Source organism: Lactuca virosa, chromosome 5 (genome assembly GCF_052849685.1).
Source record: "Lactuca virosa cultivar CGN04683 chromosome 5, Lactuca_virosa_CGN04683_v6, whole genome shotgun sequence".
In the NCBI taxonomy this organism is placed as follows: Eukaryota; Viridiplantae; Streptophyta; class Magnoliopsida; order Asterales; family Asteraceae; genus Lactuca; species Lactuca virosa.
In genome coordinates this window covers 76,909,427-76,929,571 of record NC_136430.1, presented here as the reverse complement: position 1 = coordinate 76,929,571, position 20,145 = coordinate 76,909,427, and the positions used below count along the sequence as shown (strand labels likewise).

The following is a 20,145-nucleotide window of genomic DNA, read 5'->3' as shown; positions in this document are numbered from 1 at the left end:
AGACACTGTTGTTGAGGACCTGCTTCCTTCCCTCACTTTTTTTGATTGTATGGATGATTGTAGCGTATTGCAAAACCATCTCCCCAATCGTTACTTCGAATCCTCCTGAAGGAGTAAGATATGTAGCTTTCCATTTGGCATGAGTGGAAATTTTCAGCTTTTGCTCACCACCCATTCGATGAAATGCCTCATAGGTCTTGAGAAAAGTTGTAAGTGCATCATTGACAGAAAACTGATTGCAACAAGCCTTCACATATCCAAGTTATAAAAACTATAAATCCTGTGAAATATTGGTGGTTGTTATAGTTTGAAGGATATTATTGTAACATATGATGTTATTCTATTAACTGTTAACATAATAATATCATATATATTGTTTTCATTCAAGCTTCTAATTCCATACTAATTTTTTTGTTTAGTTAATAAATCTAAACCTGTAATCCTGCAGGTTGTCTTCCTTCCTCCTATGGCATTTAAAGTAACCATTCTTGTTGACAATTTCAGGTGTTTATTTATTTTTTGAAAATTTTCTATTCCCTTTACAACTGGATTCTGTTAATTTGCAATGTATATAACAGAACAAGGCCTTATTACTTGGAGATGATGGAAATGTGAGCGATGATGTAATATGGGAGACACTTCCTGTAAGTTCATTTCATAAAGAAAGTATATTCATATGTAAATGCCTTCACTTTTGTTCTCAAAGTTAATTGAAAGAGACCATTGTCCTTATAGTCTAAAAATTCTATTATTTTTCAGCATTTCTGGGTTGCTATATCCATGGTTTTCTGCATTGCTGCCACCGTCTTCACCCTCCTGAAGCTATGTGGTAATATTTTTGGTTATCATCTACATACTAATTTAAAAAATATATATTAGTGAATCCATTTATCAATCAAAGAGTATCGTGTATATGAACAATAAGATCACCATGTTGGTATTTAATAACTTTCGTTCACTTAAGAGGTTTTATAGATGCTTTAGGTTGGTGGGACCCGCTCTTAAAATTTGGGTATATTTCTGCTGCCAGATATTTTGCATTTTTATTTTATGGATATGCTTTTAGCTGTTGTAAGTTCTTGCAATTTGTTGTGTTTCAGAATTAAAGAATGCTTTTACATTCTACCTTATTATTAAAATTCATTTTTTTTGTAGCAACGTGTGATGGGGACTAATGATGAAGAAACTCAGAGGTTTTTTAAGCATTCTTCAGTGAAAGTGCTATTTTATACCCGATTTACTTCAAATTTTGACTAAATGACTATTTTACCCTTACATTCCAACAAATTATTATAAAGGTACATTGCTGAATAGCAAAAGTCAATGCTTACGATTCCACTTGATTTGTCAAAACAAATTCCTATTTTTTATTTTTATTTTTTTATTTCACAGTGACAATTTTGTCTTTTGGTTTAGTCTCTACTCCTGCTCCTCTTGCGGTCTTGCCCATCTCCGATAGTAAGTACCTCACAATTTTAGCTACTTTTTCTATCTCATAACGTAGTTAATCTGCTCTCTAGATTTCCTTATCTCATTATTATGTGATTGGAGTGTAAAAATCCTTTGCCTTTGTTACCGTGTCACCATGCCTCTCACACTGTAATTGTCGAATTTGGGAATAATTGTTTTACTGGTGATATACTCTACGCTTGTCTATACTCTGTAAGTCTAATTTGTATGTATTTTTATTTTTTTATAATATTTATCTCAATAGAACAACATATTTTTTTTAAAAAGGAAATCTGATTGCTAGTCTATGTCATCATTCATCAATCACGATTGATTTGTTTTATCACTAGCTAATTGTAATTTATTTGTTTTTAAAAAAATTTCTAATTGAATTCTGTCCCAATTTTTAATGTCATGATTAGAGTAAAGTTAGAGAGAGTGGGTCATCTTGCAAGGTCACTGCCTCAAGTATTAGATAGTGCTCTTGATGCACAGGTATGGAATATAAATTATAAGGATCACCATTAATTTAATAAAAAAATGTATTTTAAATGATTTTAATTATTGTTAGGTGTTACTTTGGGGATAACAGTTCTCTTGCCAATGACACCCGAAAAGAAATAAAGGTATTAAATAGTAAATTGTTGAAAGCTAAAGATAAAAACACAAAGAGGGAAATCCATAAAAACTTAGGGTTCTTTCAAAAGAAGAAGGCAAAAGGCAACAACTTGCTGTGACAAATGTAATTAAAAATTCATCTGTCGTTCTAGCAATTCTCACAGGTTCATCATCAAGAAAATTAGATGGAATTTCATTTGATTTAGTCATTATTGATGAAGCTGCTCAGGCCTAGAGATTGCTTGTTGGATTGCTCTTTTCAAGGTAACAAAACAAAACCTTTTTTTTAAATTGGCAACATATTGGATGATTGAAGTAAACGGGATTTTTTTAGGGTTCAAGGTGCTTACTTTCAGGGGATCACCAACAATTTGAAGTGTTGAAGCTGAAAAAAAGGGATTAGGAAAGACTCTTTTTGAACGCCTTGCAGATTTATATGGAGATGATGTCATGTCTATGACTGTGCAATATCGCATGCATGAACTTATAATGAGTTGGTCTTCTAAAGAACTTTACAACAATAAGGTAATTTAATTTTGACCTTCTTTTTATTAACCTTATTTATCTATTAATTATATTTGTTATAATAATAATGAGTAATGAATTAATTTATAATGATAGATTACAGCTCATGCAAGTGTTGCTGGACATACCCTACATGAGCTTGAAGGTGTTGAGAAGTCTTCTTCTTCTACTAATCTACTCTTCTTCTCATAGACATTGAAGGGTATGCATATTTGATATTTGATCTAACCTTATAAATTTTATGAATTCTGAAAAAAATAATTATATTTTTAGGTGTGATATGGAGGAAAAGAAGGATGAAGAAGAAAGCACATTGAATGAAGGTGAAGCTGAGATTGCTATATCACATGCAAGAAGATTGATTCAAAGTGGTGTATATGCTTATGATATTGGAGTCGTTACCCCTTACTCAGCACAGGTAAAGTAGAATTATGTTCTGGTTTAATGGAATTAAGGAACGGAATGGAATCGTTGATTCCATTGGAATGGAAATAACTTCTTAGGTTGTGTTGCTAAGAGTGTTGAGAACAAAGGATGACAAGTTAAAAGAATTGGAAATCTCAATTGTGGATGGACTTCCAAGGGGGGGGGGGGGGAAATAAGCGATTATTATTCAATGGTTAGGTCAAATTCAAAGAAAGTGGTATTTTTTCTTATTATTTTTTATTCTTGTGGTGTTTTATAATTGATTTAAAATTCAATGAAAATGTTGACATTGGTTTTAAAATTCAATTAACTCTTCTGTTTTTGAGAAAAGACCAAAATACCCTTATAATCTCTTTTTAAATAAAAAAAATTTCAAACATTATTTTTTTTGACAGATATTGCTTGGTTCAAATTTCAATTCTTTTGACGGATCCAATTCCTTAAAAAACATTCTACAAACCAAATCCTACATAATAGTTTATCAATAAAAATTAGAGAAATTAAAATCCCTCATACTTCTTCGTCTGGCCTATCCTTCTACCTCTTTTAGACGATGACAACTGTAATAAAAGTTTATTAACTTTTTATTAATTTGTATTATATTTTCATATTTATTGAAATCTTATATGTTTATTATATATTTTTTTTCTAATCCGACGTCACTTGTTGTTTTTGTAAAGTAACATATGCATATAGCAAATTCGCAATCATAGTAGCATATGCCATGAAAACAAAATATGTATATTTATTAAACTTGCATCATGCTTTGTAATTCAAATTAACTTATTTATCAAAATACTCTCATTTGATTTATCCATGGTAAGCCACGGAATTATCAAATACAAAAAGTCTATAAAAAATGTTACTTTGAAAACAGATTATTTTAAAAAATAACCAAAAACCGGTAAAGGGAATGGAACCGGCACCGACACCGGCATCGGGGCGGTCTGATTCTGGTTCCAAACCGGTTATGTTTATCTTTTACAACCCGTGACAACCATGGGAAAAATATTTATAAAAAAATTAAATTATTAATAAGATTTTTTTAAAGACTTTTTGTATTGATATAAAGAAAGAATCATAACAATTTTATGTATAGATACAAAAACCATAAAATAGCTGAAAAAGATCAATTACAGTTCAAATACGATTATGATACATAATTTTAGGAAACTAAAAACTCTATAGAAAACCAAAACCCTGATCTAATATTTAATTTACGATCTCAATCTTCCAGAAAATACGAAACCTAGATTAAATATCACCAACTCTAATTTCTCTAGACTTGAAGCTCTTTTATGGGAAAAAATATCTAATAAAAGCATTTCATTAAACTCAACAGAAATAAATTAATTTCTAAAAGAAATAATATTGGAACATCTTTTAACGAAATTACCCTGGAGTTCTTGAAAACAATATGCCAATCACAACCCAATATAAAACCAATGACTTAGAAAGAAGTTGAGAATGAACTAATGGCCAAGGTCAAAGTTAAACCGGCCTTCACATAAAGATACAATATTCGTTGCTAAAACCACTTTGCTGCAAAAAAAGAAAAAAAAAATCTTAAAACTTTGAATGTAAGTTATTATAATAGTAGGAAGGTCAAAGGCATACCTTCTACCAGGAGGAAGGTCAAGATTATAATAATTAGATACTCAGTTGTTTGAGTGTTTGGTAAATTTTGAAAATTTTTGTATTTCAATAAACGGATAGAATTAACATCAAACAGGTAACATATGAATTTATTTCTACATTAATGATGCTCAAACAGGTGACATATGAATTTATTTCTACATTAATGATGCTCAAACAGGTAATATATGAATTTATTTCTACATTAATGATGCTCTTTTTGCTTAATGTTTTTTTGTTTTACAGTTCTCATCATTGGACTCTGAGATGATCATTGAGAATAAAATCAAATGTACTATCTTACCACCAGCGAGTCATTTGAGATTGTTACCGCCAACAACTACTTCAGTCAAGCAGCTTATTGAGATTGTTACCACCACCGAATCATTTGAATGGTCTTCTTCGAATGGTGTTGCTGCTCCTTTCTTGAAGATCCCAAAAATAGAAAAGCTCGAACAAGTTTAAGTCATTCATCATTATTTGACATTTTAGTTTGAGGACTTTTTTTTATTAGTTTTTATTGTTTGCTTATGGATTTGTTCGACAAGTAATTTGTTTTGATTTTGAAGTTTATGTTTGTTTTCATTTGTTTCACATAAATTTTCTTTTTTAATTATTATGCAATATCTATAAACGTTTTTATGTTTCTTATGTGTTCCCCGCGTTTAACGCGGGTTATAATCTAGTTACATTCTAGAACACAGGAACAATACATGATTCACGTACATATACTTTACACTCCAAGTAAACTAGGAAAGGAACAAACCATTAATTCATTTGTTTAAAACAAAATATGATAATACTTTTAGTGTATGGTTATATATATATATATATATATATATATATATATATATATATATATATATATATATATATATATATATATATATATATATATATATATATATATATATATATATATATATATATATATATATATATATATATATGGGGTACATCTACAAAGTACCGGGTTTTATTTAAAAAGGGTACATCTACAAAGTACCAGTTAACAATAAATAAAACATATCAATATATAAAACTCACAACAGTATCGACTAAGGCGTTTAGAGTACGGGATTTCATAACTTCTAGTGGTTTTCCTAACAATAGAACTACGCCACATAACTTTCCTAGTAACATGAACATACAGTTTGAAAAGGGCCTATAATGCTAACTTTATGATTCCTCGGTAGATACATTAGGATTATATATTAATCGGATCCGACAGGCAGTAGGATGTGTGCTTTCCGCTTCATTTCCTATTCCTTGTTTGGTTGTGGGCTTAGAGCAGATTCACACAGTCTACTATCTATTCGATCCTAGTTATATATATAACCTGTATACACCAAGTAATCATAGGGGGTAACAGGTATGGGTCAGTTCATAACATACAAACACATCATACCACTTTCTAGTACAAAAACATACTTTTCGGATAGAACATTAAGTAGGCGAAACTAGAAACTTATCTATAAAAGGTTTTATACGCATTATTAAACCACTATAACATAAAGGACCTTAAATGGTTAATTCTATAATTCTTTAGTTTATACATCAGGGTTATACATAATTAATATCCGATAGGCAGTGGAATGTGTGCTTTCCTCCTTACTTCCTATTCCTTGTTTGGTTGTGGGTTTAGAGCAGATTCAAACATTTAACTGTCCGTTCGATATTAGATTATATATAGCTAGTATAAACTAAGTCATTATAGAGGGAACTATTGTTGTTACCATTTTACTAAAGAAAATATATGATTTTATTAAGGAATGTTTTCTTCAAATATAAAAGAACTATTACAGTTAACTCCGTAAGCACCTGGTGAATACGATAGGGTTATATACAATAGGGATCTAACAAACAATGGGATGTGTGACTTCTGCTTTATTTCCTGTTCCTTGTTTGGTAGTGGGCTTATGGCAGTATCACACAATCGATTGTCTGTTTGATCTAGATTTTATATAACTTGTATTCATTAAGCACTCATAGAAGGAATTGTAGAGTCATTTTTACTTATCATTTTATCACATCAGAAAATATAGGATTTTCTGGAGGAACATGCGAACTTTTCTAAAGAACTTAGAGTATAATTTTTATAACTAAAATACTTATGAACTCACCAGCTTAAATGATGATCTACTCTTTCAAAATAACTTGTATTCTCAGGAAACTAGTAGACATGTACACGCTCAGGAATTCAGAAGATGGAGCATAATAGCTTCATGTCTTTGTTTTGTTATTTACTTTTGGAGTAAATTTCTTGTGAATCAAATACATGTAAACTCTTTAATATTTATGCAATGGTTGTGGTTGCTTGTTTTACTATGATGCATGTGTTGTGATACTGAGCATGACATCCTCCGCCCCCGAACGTTTCCGCCGTTCCGGTTTGGGGGTGTGACAGATTGGTATCAGAGCATTGTTTATAGTGAACTAAGTATATCAACCTATAAAAGATATACAACAATAAATACAATGAGGCCGAAGTGCTCTGAATAAAAGTATATTTTTAAAATATATCAATATTTTTATAAAAGTATACATACCTGCATACATATATACATACTAGAACAAGTATCACAAGAAGAACAAAACAGAAATATTTAAAGGTTGGACACTGCGGTCAAACCTAGACAATTATGTAATCATATCTGGGATCAATATAGCATGATCAACTATATTTATTTGAGATATGACCAACATGTGTTTGGGAGTGATATGGTGTTGCAACAGACTTAAAACTTACCTAACTCTATACACAAAGGATTTCTAGAACAGAACATAAAGTTAAAATACTATAGGAGTATTTTAGGATACTATAAGATAACAACAAGTTTAAAACTTACAAAGTTCATACTATTGAAATACTATAGGAGTATTTTAGGCACTATAAATAACATATGTGAAAATTTAAAAGACCCTTCTGGTATGTCTATAATTTTGGAGTGTCTACTCCCAAGGTTTTATATAATTGAGATTTTATAGACTTAGAATTTGTGATCTATGCTCTACTTCTCGTTCCTTGTTTGATTGTGGTTTTAGAGTAGGATCACTTATTCGAAGGTCTATTTAATCTTCAATTATATACAACTTGTATACACTGCGCAATTATAGGAGGACCTAGTAAGGATCACCCCATAATGTTTCACTTAATCTCATAGATTTTTTAGACACTTCCATTCTCGCACGACAACCGTAGATAGATGTAACCACTCCATCATAGCAGTCAGCAGAGAAGTCAAGGAGGAACAAGAAGAGGTTCATGAGGAGTTTTCCAAGGAGGGATTAGCTGAAGAAACCAAACGTCGTATGCGTCACACTAATAAATAATAACCTAAAATGACTTAGTGAGCTTGTGATTATACAACTCACACTATGTGTTAGGATTATTTCTTTTTCGTACAGCTGGTAACAGTTATTCAATTCACAGAAATTCATTCGAAGATAGCCACTTCTGATTCATAAAGTTTATTTTATATAGACTCCCTTTATGAATTGTTTTTCAGAACCCTATGAAAGTCGGAACATGGTACACTTAGAACTATGATAACTTAGTTTAAATAACACTCATACAATACCTAGTTCTACTCACTACCATGGACACATCTCAGGAATGTTGTCAGAAATGTTGAGAATAGTCCAGCAAAGCGTGAATTTGTTAAGTATATTTAATTTGGTGGAATACAACTAGCAATGACCATCATTACTCACGAGATCATTTCTCACCATGCAACAGAATCATGTCTTCATAAGGAGGAAACCAACCAACTGGCGAGGCACCAATTCTGCAGATAGACTCCGCTATTTTTCAGGCTGCGGTGACACAGCCGCTGTGACAGCCATCATGGCACAGCTCAATGCTAATAACGCCAGCGGAAGCGGAAGCAGTGCCGATTATATTAATTGCAGTAACAATCAAGGGAACCAGCGAGTGTCTGCTGACAAGGACACCCCATACCACAAACCTAAGAACAAGAAACAAAAGTTCTGGGACAAAAAGGGAAAAAGTCGGCTCAAGGTCCTACCAAGAGACGACAGCCCGTGACTACCCCTGCGGTTACAAAAGCAGTCACCACATCTGGCACTACATCTACCACTACAACCTCCTTCAACCTATATACTGGAAATCTTCCAAAGTGCGACAAATACAACTACCACCACACCGGAGCTTGTCGGGAGTTGCAGTGCACAAATTGTCACAGGAAGGGGCACACTGCCCATTTCTTTAGGGTGCCGGCACGACCAATCTCCCAAATACCCGGTGTTGAAGTAAACCAAGTTTGTTATAGGTACGGAGAATCTGGACATTTTAAGAGGGATTGTCTAACAGAGAGAAATGACGAAGGAGCTCGCTTCTGTAGAACTTCGACTCAACACATCACTTCAACCACCGATGCTAGTATAATTCAAGTATGGCATGCATGTGGTGAAATGGGAAATTTCAAGAGAGACTGTCCAACACAGAGAAATGACGGAGGAGAATGAGGAGTTTAACGACAAGACATAAGGGAGCAACGAGAAACCACTATTTTGAGATTTTTGGTACGTCTTCTAAATAAAAAAAATTACTTTAAGGATTTAATTTATATTTTATATTAAGATTAAAAATTTGGGGAAATTAAAAAGTAGTTATAAATTATTTACTCGAACAAGTCACAACATTCATAAGGGAACTAAAGATCCGTTCATGTGGGCTATGATGGCTTAGTATGTACATCAGGGTTATGCATAACTAAGATTTTGCAGGCTTAGAGTGAGTGATTCCGCCTCACTTCCTGTTCCTTGTCTGGTTGTGAATTTAGGGCAGAGTCACTCAGTCGACCGTCTTATTCATCTTAATTATACATGACTTGTATATACCAAGCGATCATAGAGGTACCTGCGACGAATCATAATATAAAGTATCGTCACTAGATATCAAAGCACTTTCACTGCTAGTACTCGCTTATCGCGGTACGATAGGTTGCAGTGGTAATATCAAGGAGAAAACTGAAAGCACTAGAAAGCCTACACAAAATACATTGTCGAGCACACTTGAGATACACCATCGTATAACAAACGTTTCTTTCAAAATCGGCATAACATTTGGTTCTGTAAAGAGTACGTCGTCATCATTCGTCGTGGATTTGGCGTGGTCCTCACCATACCAAGTTCATGTGCTTCGAAAATCCATCACCTTAACCGACAGACTAACGAAACCCTCGTCACTCGTAACGACAAACCGACACAGACCTCAAAATCGTCTCCCTCATATTATCGACCCCGAAGTACTCATGCGAGGAGTACCTTGCCCTCCGAAACCTTTCCGAAGTATACCCAGCAAACCTTCCAGAACTACCACTCGTCCAACAGGTCAAGTTCAAGCGCAGAGGCTAAGGACGAATACGGTTAATCTATTACTACTAAGGGTATACGCGAGAGTAGTATATAATTAAGATTCTGCGGACTAAGAATGTGTGCTTCCGCCCTATCTCCTGTTCCTTGTTTGGATGTGGACATGGGGCAGAGTCGCACATCCGACCGTCTTACTAATCTTAATTATATACGACTTGTATACACGAGGTACTGATAGATGGACCAGGTATGAATCCTATCATGAACTTCAGGGCAAAGTCGCCCAAGTCTACGAGTGAATATTCTACTATTCAGAGGAGCACGACCCCAGGAGTCCTGCTAAGAAAGCCAATTTCGGGACGAAATTCCATCTAACGGGGGGATGATGTCACAACCCAAAAATTTCTACCTTGTAAGGTCAAACACATCAACTTAAGGTCAAACTCATAGGTTTGTAGACCGAGTATACGTAAGGGTTGCGTGTTAGGAAGTGAACAATGTAAGAGCCGAGAGCCTAAATCAACATTCGAGCCATAAAACCTCATCAAGTGAGGTTCACGACTGCAAACCATGTTCACGGCCGTAAACCCTCCTTAGGCAGTGAACTAGTCCCTATTTATATGAGATGGCTGATTTTCTTTCATTTCTTTCTTCCTTGGCCGTGATCCTCCCATTCTCTCTCAAGTATCATCCTCAAGAAACACTTTTTTCTTCCCTTAAACACCCTTTTTCTATTGTGTCTTCTTGGAAAACAACAAAGGGCCTTCAAGCACTTGCTAATCACCAAAATCTTTAAGATCTTAGAGTTCTCGGCCGTGAACCCTTCATAGGGCCGTGAACCCTTCCAACTTGGCCGTGAACACTTATGTGTTCTTAGGCCGTGATCCCTTCCAAGGCCGTGAACCATCAAGCTTGGCCGTGAACTCCATTTCAGCATTCCAAATTGCTTTTAACACTCTCGTGGTGAGTTATTCTTGCATCCTAGGTTGTTTCCTAATTGCCTTTGTAGTTAGATTCAATAATTTCATGCGTATATGTATCATTACATGCTATTTAGGACTCATTTGTGTCTCGGGACTTCGTTCATGGAACTTATCATCCTTATTCCAGTCTTCAATTAAATCACCCACATAAGGTGAGTTCATACCCCTATAATCTATCTTTTAAACGGTTTTAAATGCTTTTAAGGGGGGGGGATACAAGTTAAACAAAATTAAATTGTGATAATATTTACCTATAATAACCATCACACAAAAGGAATTCTTATGTTTTTTACAAGTTATTAAATCAATTCAAAAGCTCTTTTAAAAGATGTTAGATTGTTGTTTATACAACCCCATTTTACAGTACATTCTTAGCTCAGTTGCTAATTGAGTCTCTTCTACAAATTAGTAGCAGTTCAAACTAATATACTAGTAAACTATAATAGGTATAGTTTAGGGATTCAGTGCATATTACATTCTAGAACAGAGGAACAATACATGATTCACGTACATATACTTTACACTCCAAGTAAACTAGGAAAGGAACAAACCATTAATTCATTTGTTTAAAACAAAATATGATAATACTTTTAGTATATGGTTACAAAGTACCGGGTTATATATATGGGGTACATCTACAAAGTACCAGGTTATATATGGGGTACATCTGCAAAGTCCCGAGTTTTATTTAAAAAGGGTACATCTACAAAGTACCGGTTGATAATAAATAAAACATATCAATATATAAAACTCATAACAGTATCGACTAAGGCGTTTAGAGTACGAGATTTCATAACTTCTAGTGGTTTTCCTAACAATAGAACTACGCCACATAACTTTCCTAGTAACATGAAAATACAGTTTAAAAGGGGCCTATAATGATAACTTTATGATTCCTCGGTAGATACATTAGGGTTATATATTAATTGGATCCGACAGGTAGTAGGATGTGTGCTTTCCACTTCATTTCCTGTTCCTTGTTTAGTTGTGGGCATTGAGCAGATTCACACAATCTACTATCTATTCGATCCTAGTTATATATATAACCTGTATACACCAAGTAATCACAGGGGGTAACATGTATGGGTCAGGTCATAACATACAAACACAACATACCACTTTCTAGTACAAAAACATACTTTTCAGATAGAACATTAAGTAGGTGAAACTAGAAACTTATCTATAAAAGGTTTTATACGCATTATTAAACCACTATAACATAAAGGACCTTAAATGGTTAATTCTATAATTCTTTAGTTTATACATATGGGTTATATATAATTAATATCCGATAGGCAGTGGAATGTGTGCTTTCCGCCTTACTTCCTGTTCCTTGTTTGGTTGTGGGCTTAAGGCAGTTTCACACATTTAACTGTCCGTTCGATATTAGATTATATATAGCTAGTATAAACTAAGTGATTATAGAAGTAACTATTGTTTTTACCATTTTACTAAAGAAAATATATGATTTTCTTAAGGAATGTTTTCTTCAAATATAAAAGAACTATTACAGTTAACTCCGTAAGCACCTGGTGAATACGATAGTGTTATATACAATAGGGATCTAACAAACAATGGGATGTGTGACTTCCGCTTCATTTCATGTTCTTTGTTTGGTAGTGGGCTTAGGGCAGATTCACACAATCGATTGTTTGTTTGATCTAGATTTTATATAACTTGTATTCATTAAGTACTCATAGAAGGAATTGTAGAGTCATTTTTACTTATCATGTTTATCACATCAGAAAATATAGGATTTTCTGGAGGAACATGCGAGCTTTTCTAAAGAACTTAGAGTATACTTTTTATAACTAAAATACTTATGAACTCACCAGCTTAAATGCTGATCTACTCTTTCAAAATAACTTGTATTCTCAGGAAACTAGTTGACAGGTACACACTCAGGGATTCAGAAGATGGAGCATAATAGCTTCATGTCTTTGTTTTGTTATTTACTTTTGGAGTAAATCTTTTGTGAATCAAATACATGTATGTAAACTCTTTAATATTTATACAATGGTTGTGGTTGCTTGTTTTACTATGATGCATGTGTTGTGATACTGAGCATGACGTCCTCCGCCCCCAAACGTTTCCGCCGTTCCGGTTTGGGGGTGTGACAGCAACCAAGAAAACCCAAAACAACTTAGCTTTTTTACACCTATAAGAAATCCAAAAAAATGATCAGTCTACAACATCATAAAAAATAACAGATTTCCTATGTGCACTCGTCCCAAACTGATAGGCTATTCTTTTGTGGTTTGGGCTAGGCATTCTAATGTATAGGTCTTGGTAAGATGTTAGAGTGTGTTGTGGTGGTTGTGGTTGGTTAGTGGGTGTGTGCGGCTATACACGTGTGTGCGGCCGCACACGCTGTGTGTGGCCATACTCGTGTGTGTGGCTGCACACTGTGTGCGGCTTCATGTGGTATAAATAGGCTGTGTCTGTGTGTCAGAAAAAGTGACGTATGTGTGTATGTTTCCCAAGGTGTACCTGACATTTGTATGTTATAGATGTGTGCATGCTTGGCTTTATTCTCTTTCTACTCCTTCTACACTCTGTTTGATTGTTTGCAATTCATTGATTACTGATTTAGATCTATAGATCGGGACTTACAATTGGTATCAGAGCCTGATTCAGTGTCAATTCGAAGGCTAATAGAGTGTGCGGTTGAAGAAATTCATTGTTTTTGAGGCTTATTCACATTTCATTAGTTAAGAAATCTCTACTGATCATCATTTTCAACAGTTTGAAATGAAATTTAGTTCAAAAATTTCAAATTTGAAGGTGTGCGGTTAAGACTTTGAAGGTGTACGGTTGAACGAGTGCGGTCACGTGTACGGTTAGGTGTGCTGCCAAGTGTACGGTTAGGTGTGCTGCCAAGTGTACGGTTGGGTGTGCGGTTGGCGTGTGCTGTTAACGTGTACGGTTAGGTGTGCGGTTGGCATGTGCGATTGAGTGTGCGGTTGGCGTGTGCGGTTGAGTGTGCTGTTGGTGTGTGCGGTTGGAGTGTGCTGTTGACGTGTGCGGTTGGAGTGTACGGTCACACTCATATTAATTAATGAAACTTTTGTTGTTCAAAAATGGAATCTCAAAGCATGTCTGCTCATCATGAATTGGATGCTATTATGGGTACCACTTCTCGCATTCCCCGGTTGTTGTCAGCAGAAGGATTTCCTGAATGGAAATATCAGATTGAGAAATACATCAAAATGAAGGATTTTAAAATTTGGAGAAGTATTCTGAGAGGTCCAATCCGTATCACAACAACATTGGAAGACGACACCATAATTGATATGCAAGTTGAGAACTACACCGATGATGATTTCGAGAGAGTCGAGGAACAAGAAAAGGCTCTTGCCACACTCACTATGGCATTATCCCCAGAAATTGCTCAAGGTTTCCGTGAGTACACTTCAGCAAAGGCATTATGGGAAGCATTGATCGAAGTTTACGAAGGAAATGAAGACATGAAACAAAGTCGCCAAGACAAGTTGCGACAAAAGTTCAACATGTTTAACTATGTCTTGGGGGAGACTCTTGAGAATCAATTGCAAAGGTTTATCACACTCACAGCCGAGATGAGTTCTGCTGGTGTTATGGTTACAAAATCTGAGATCAACAAGAAGCTTTTGAATTCTTTACCAAAATCTTGGGATATGAATGCTCAGTGATAAAGAAGATCAAACATTTGAACCATTTGAGTTTGGCTGAAACGATGGCGATCATTAAGGCTTGCGATCTCGATGATAAGCAAAGAGAGATTAATCATGTTAATTCATACTCTTCTGCAAATCTTGGAATCCAAACCACCAACAACACTGCTTTCTCAAGCTTTTCTACTCCTCAAGCTCCTCAAGTTCATGTTCCTCAAGTTCAACCCTATGTGACTCATCAGCCCACCTCACACGTTATACCCTCAATGCAACACATTCAAGTTCCTCAACCTCAAACTTCTCTTCAACAAGTTGGTTCTATTGTTGGTTCATCCTCAAATGGACCCATTCAGGCTCATGGAAATAATCCTCAATCTTCATCCCTGAAAGAAAAAGAAGAAAATCTGGCCCTCGCCACTGGTCTAGTGAACTGTTACAATGCTTTTGTGGCCGGAGAAATTTCCCCACAACTATCATTTGCTGACCTAGATCAAATCCATCCAGAGGATGTGGAGGAGATGGACATCACCTGGAAAATGGCCATGGCTATTTTTAGGGCAAAGCAGTTCTCCAAGAAAACAGGGAAAAACAACTGGAGCATGAACTCTGACAAGAAAGTGGGGTTCAACAAAGGGAAGCTGCGATGTTACAACTGCCATGAGCCTGGTCATTTTGCCCGGGAGTGTCCAAAGCCAGACCGAAGAGAGAATTTTGAGCGAACCATGGTGCCGGTGAACAATGTCAACAGAGGATCATCTTCAAGCAATCAGACTGCTAACTTGGCGATGGTGGCCCAATCCTTTGATTGGGAAGATAAAATTCAGGCTCTGAACATTTCAGGACTTGAAAATGCGCATCTTGCTCAAATCAAGGATTGTGTGGAGGAAGAAGCGGAGAAAGACCCTGAAGAAGAGATGATGAATCTTCAGTTTGCGTTCATGGTGCAAACTACTCCTGAGCCAGCCAAACCCGAGGTCAGTGAATTTGGTTGTTCTCAATCTTGCATGAAAACTGTTAAATTCTTACGTGAGCAAATTGAATTAATCAAGAGAGAGAATGAGGACCTTAAGTATGAGGGTTACACACTTAGGAAAAATCAAAAGCCTTTAAAAACACAACTAGAGAATAAAACAAAGGACTTTAAGAAACTGCAAGAGGATTACAACAACAAATGCGAGAACTATGATCATCTCAAAAGAAAATTTGCTGCTGTGACCGCTGAACTTGACTTATTGAAAAATCGTCTTGAAAATGCTGAATTTATTTTTAACAAATTCGATGGATCAAGTGAAGTAGTTGCAAAAATGATAGAGGGACAGATGCAGTGGAAGGACATTACATGTGGAAACCAAAAGAAAGTAGGATTAGGTTTTGAGAGTGTCCCTCCTCCATTCAATCATAACTACATTGTCATTCCTCTATCTCAAGAAGAGATTGATAAAGAACCTTTCTTAGTTTATGGAAAGCCTGCTTCTGAATAAGCAACATGCTCAAATGATAAAATTTTGGATACTAACATTTCTACCTCAAGTGCAGATATGTCAGTAGTTCAGGGGGAGCAAGAAGCTGAAAAGTCTGAGTCAAATAATTCTGTGTCTAAATTTGGTGTTGAATTTTGTGATGAATCTGTGTTAAACTCAAACACTAATGTTTTTGTTTCTGGTGGTGTGTTGTTTCAGACTGATAATTTTGAAAGTAATGGTGTTGTTTCTGATAAAGTTGCTAAATCTGATTTGAATGCTTCTACATCTTCCACGTTTGCTACACAATCTAGTGCTTGTTCTTGCAAATGTGAAAATGCTAGAAAAGATAATAAAAACCAGAAATCTGACAAGAGCAGTACCCAATCCAATGATAATAAACAAATTTGCTTCAATTGTGGTACTGCTGGTCATATTGCCAGAAATTGTTTAAATCGGATGTTTGTGCATTATTTGTCTCAAAGAGGAGAGAATGAGTCTAGAGGACGATTTTTAATTAGAAAATCCTCCAGAACTCGCTCTCGAGATGATGACTGGAAAGAAAATTCAAACAAGAAAATGGTAGTTTTTCATAAGAACAAACAGGTTTTTAATAAAATCCCAAACAGTTTGCCAAAATCGACCCAAGCTAAGCCAAAGTCGATTTCATCAAAAAGTAGGTCTGGATCTTCAAACTCTTCGAGTAGAAAATCCACCAGCTCGAAGCAAACTGAAAAGAAAGTTGTTTCAAAACCTAAATATCAATGGATGCCAAAATTAAAATCTGATCAGTCATCATCCTCCTCTGTATCTGTTGAAAAAGAAAAATCAAAAGAGAAATTGAAAGATGAATCTGTGAAAGTTAAGGGTCAACCCATGACCGAATGACCTGGGTCCCCAAATCTAAATGATTCCGCTCATCGTGCAGGGACAGTTGCGGAGGAATGTCGTCAGACCCTGGTATGTCGACAGCGGCTGCTCCCGCCACATGACAGGAGACATTTCCCAATTGAGCGACATTCAAACTTTTAATGGGGGGTATGTTTCCTTCGCGGGCAGAGAAGGTGGCAAGATTACTCAGAGAGGGACTGTTACAAATGGAGTGCTAAGTTTCGAGAATGTCAATTTTGCTCCCGAGTTAAAGCACAGCCTGTTGAGTGTTTCCCAAATTTGTGACAAAGGCTATTCTACACACTTCACCGATAAAGAATGTCTAATCTTAAAGCCTGGCATTGTCATCCCGGAGGAGTGGATTCTCGTCAAATCTAAGCGGGATGGGAATGCCTACATTATCGACATGAACAACAATGTACCTGATGAAGTCACTTGTCTCTTTTCAAAGGTCTCAAAACAAAACGCAATGTTGTGGCATCGTCGACTCGGCCATGCAAATGCAAAGAATCTGAACCGTCCTGCCAAGAACGAAATGGTCCGCGGTCTACCTGTCAGAGATTTTATTACTTTTGAAAAATGTGTTTCCTGTGCTCAAGGCAAACATCATCGGAAACCACATCTGCCAAAGCAAGTCAACTCCATCAGTCAGGTGCTCCAATTGTGGCATATGGATTTGTTTGGTCCGGTCAACGTCCTCAACATCAACCGAAATTCGTATTATCTCGTTGTGATAGACGATTTCTGTCGTTTCACGTGGGTCTTTTTTCTGTCCAACAAAGCTGGGATCGCTGACCTCATCAAGAAGTTCATTGTAATGATCGAGAACCAAACCAACAACCGAGTGAAAGCGCTTCGTACAGACAATGGAACAGAGTTCAAGAACGCTGTTCTTGATCATTTTTGCGCTGAGAAAGGGATCGTGCGTCAATTTAGCTCTGTTCGGACGCCACAACAAAATGGTGTTGCTGAGCGGAGGAATCAGACATTACAAGACGCCGCAAGGACGATGCTTTGTGATTCTAAACTTCCAATTTTCTTTTGGGCGGAGGCGATCAACACTGCGTGTTACGTTCAAAATCGTGTTCAGATCAACAAAGCCCAGATGAAAACCCCGTATGAGATTCTCTATGGACACAAGCCGTCTGTCAGCCATTTCATAGTATTTGGCTGCCCTTGCACCCTTCTCCACTTGGAATCCAACCCAAAGTTCAATGCAAAAGCTGATGATTGCTACTTTGTCAGATACGCTGCTTCTACTGCCTACAGGGTATACAACAAGAAGACGAAGCAAATCGTGGAGTCTTTCGATGTTCGCTGGCTTGAAGAGAATGAGACGGACGCTAGGGTGGGTCCTGATTGGCTATTTGACTACACATCACTATTCAAATCTTTTAATGTGTCGACTGATAACCAAGCTGGAGCTACCTCTGGCTCGAAGAATATCATTGAAGACGAAGATGAAGAGGTTGTTTACAGACCACCATTGGTTTCTGCTACTGATCCTCCGGTGGAGCCATCTGTTCCAATCGCTTCTCCTGAGTCCTCAACACAACAATCTGCTCCAGATGCTGATGCTACTCCTCTAACTCCAGTTGAAAGAGAGTTCATGAACCAAGATGCTTCCGCTGTCACTCAAAATCTGATGGAACTTCTCTTTCCCGAACGAATCGCTGATGAGTTTGTAGCAAATCCAACAAATGAAACTGCTTCATCTACATTGGATTCTTCAGCACATGAAGGAGTTATTAATATTCATAATCTTCCCGTTTCACTCAATGACATCAGTCACGAAATCCCCTCTCGCATACAGCGCGATCATCCGATAGAAAACATCATTGGCCAGCTGGGTGACGGAGTTCGCACGAGAAGCCAGAGTGGAGACGTCAACACATGTCTCTATTCTTGCTTCATTTCTCAAATAGAGCCCAAGAACGTCGAAATGGCTTTGAATGAGCCCAGCTGGGTGGATGCCATGCATGACGAGCTCAATCAATTCGAAAAGCTCGGGGTTTTGAAGTTGGTGGAGCTGCCTAAAGGCAAGAAATCTCTCGACACAAGATGGGTATTTTGGAATAAGCAGGACGATTCAGGTGTAATGGTAAGAAATAAGGCGAGATTGGTTGTCCGTGGGTTCAGACAAATAGAGGGTCTTGATTATACAGAGGTCTATGCTCCGGTGGCACGCTTGGAGGCTATTCGTATCTTCCTCGCCTATGCTTCCTACATAAACTTCACTGTATACCAAATGGACGTCAAGACGGCTTTCTTGTACGGCAAGGTGAAGGAGGAGATTTATGTTGACCAACCTCCTGGGTTTGTTAACTCAAAACTTCCTAACCATGTCTACAAGTTACACAAGGCTTTGTATGGGCTGCACCAAGCTCCCAGAGCCTGGTATGCTACCCTCACACAGCACTTGCTCGACCATGGCTATTCCCGCGGCACTATCGATCAGACCCTATTCATCAAGCATGTCGGTGCAGACCAGATTCTTGTCCAAATATATGTGGACGATATCATTTTCGGGTCGACGAGTCCACAACTATGCAAGGAGTTCGAGGACGTTATGAAAAAGCGGTTCGAGATGAGTTCTTTAGGGGAGATGACCACGTTTTTGGGGCTTCAGGTCAAACAATGTTCAGCCGGAATCCTGATTCATCAAGCCAAATATGTGGACGATATGCTCGAGAAGTTCGGGTTTAGAGACGCTAAACCTGCCTTGACGCCCATGGCGGAGAGACCACTGCTGACTCCTGATCTTGAAGGCGAATCCGTAGATCAAACGTACTACAGATCGATGATCGGATCACTGATGTATCTGACTGCAAGTCGCCCAGACATTATGTTTGCGGTCTGTCAATGCGCGCGCTACCAGGCTAATCCTAAACTGTCTCATCTTATTGCTGTTAAAAGGATTTTTCGGTACCTCAAAGGCAGCCCAAAACTGGGTCTTTGGTATCCGAAAAATTCTGAATTTGATCTTTATGCTTTTGCAGACAGCAATTACGGAGGCTGCGAGCTTGACAGGAAATCGACTTTAGGCGGATGTCAATTTCTAGGAGATAGGCTGGTGTCATGGAAGTGCAAGAAGCAGAATACTGTCTCGACCTCAACAGCAGAAGCAGAATACGTAGCTGCGTGTGCCTGTTGTTCTCAAGTCATATG

General features: G+C 36.8%; 1 pseudogene; it reads left to right on the top strand.

The window, feature by feature from the left end:
• The first annotated feature begins 466 nt into the window (after nucleotides 1-466).
• Nucleotides 467-5,118, top strand: LOC145111407 (uncharacterized; annotated as a pseudogene).
• Nucleotides 5,119-20,145: the final 15,027 nt, after the last annotated feature.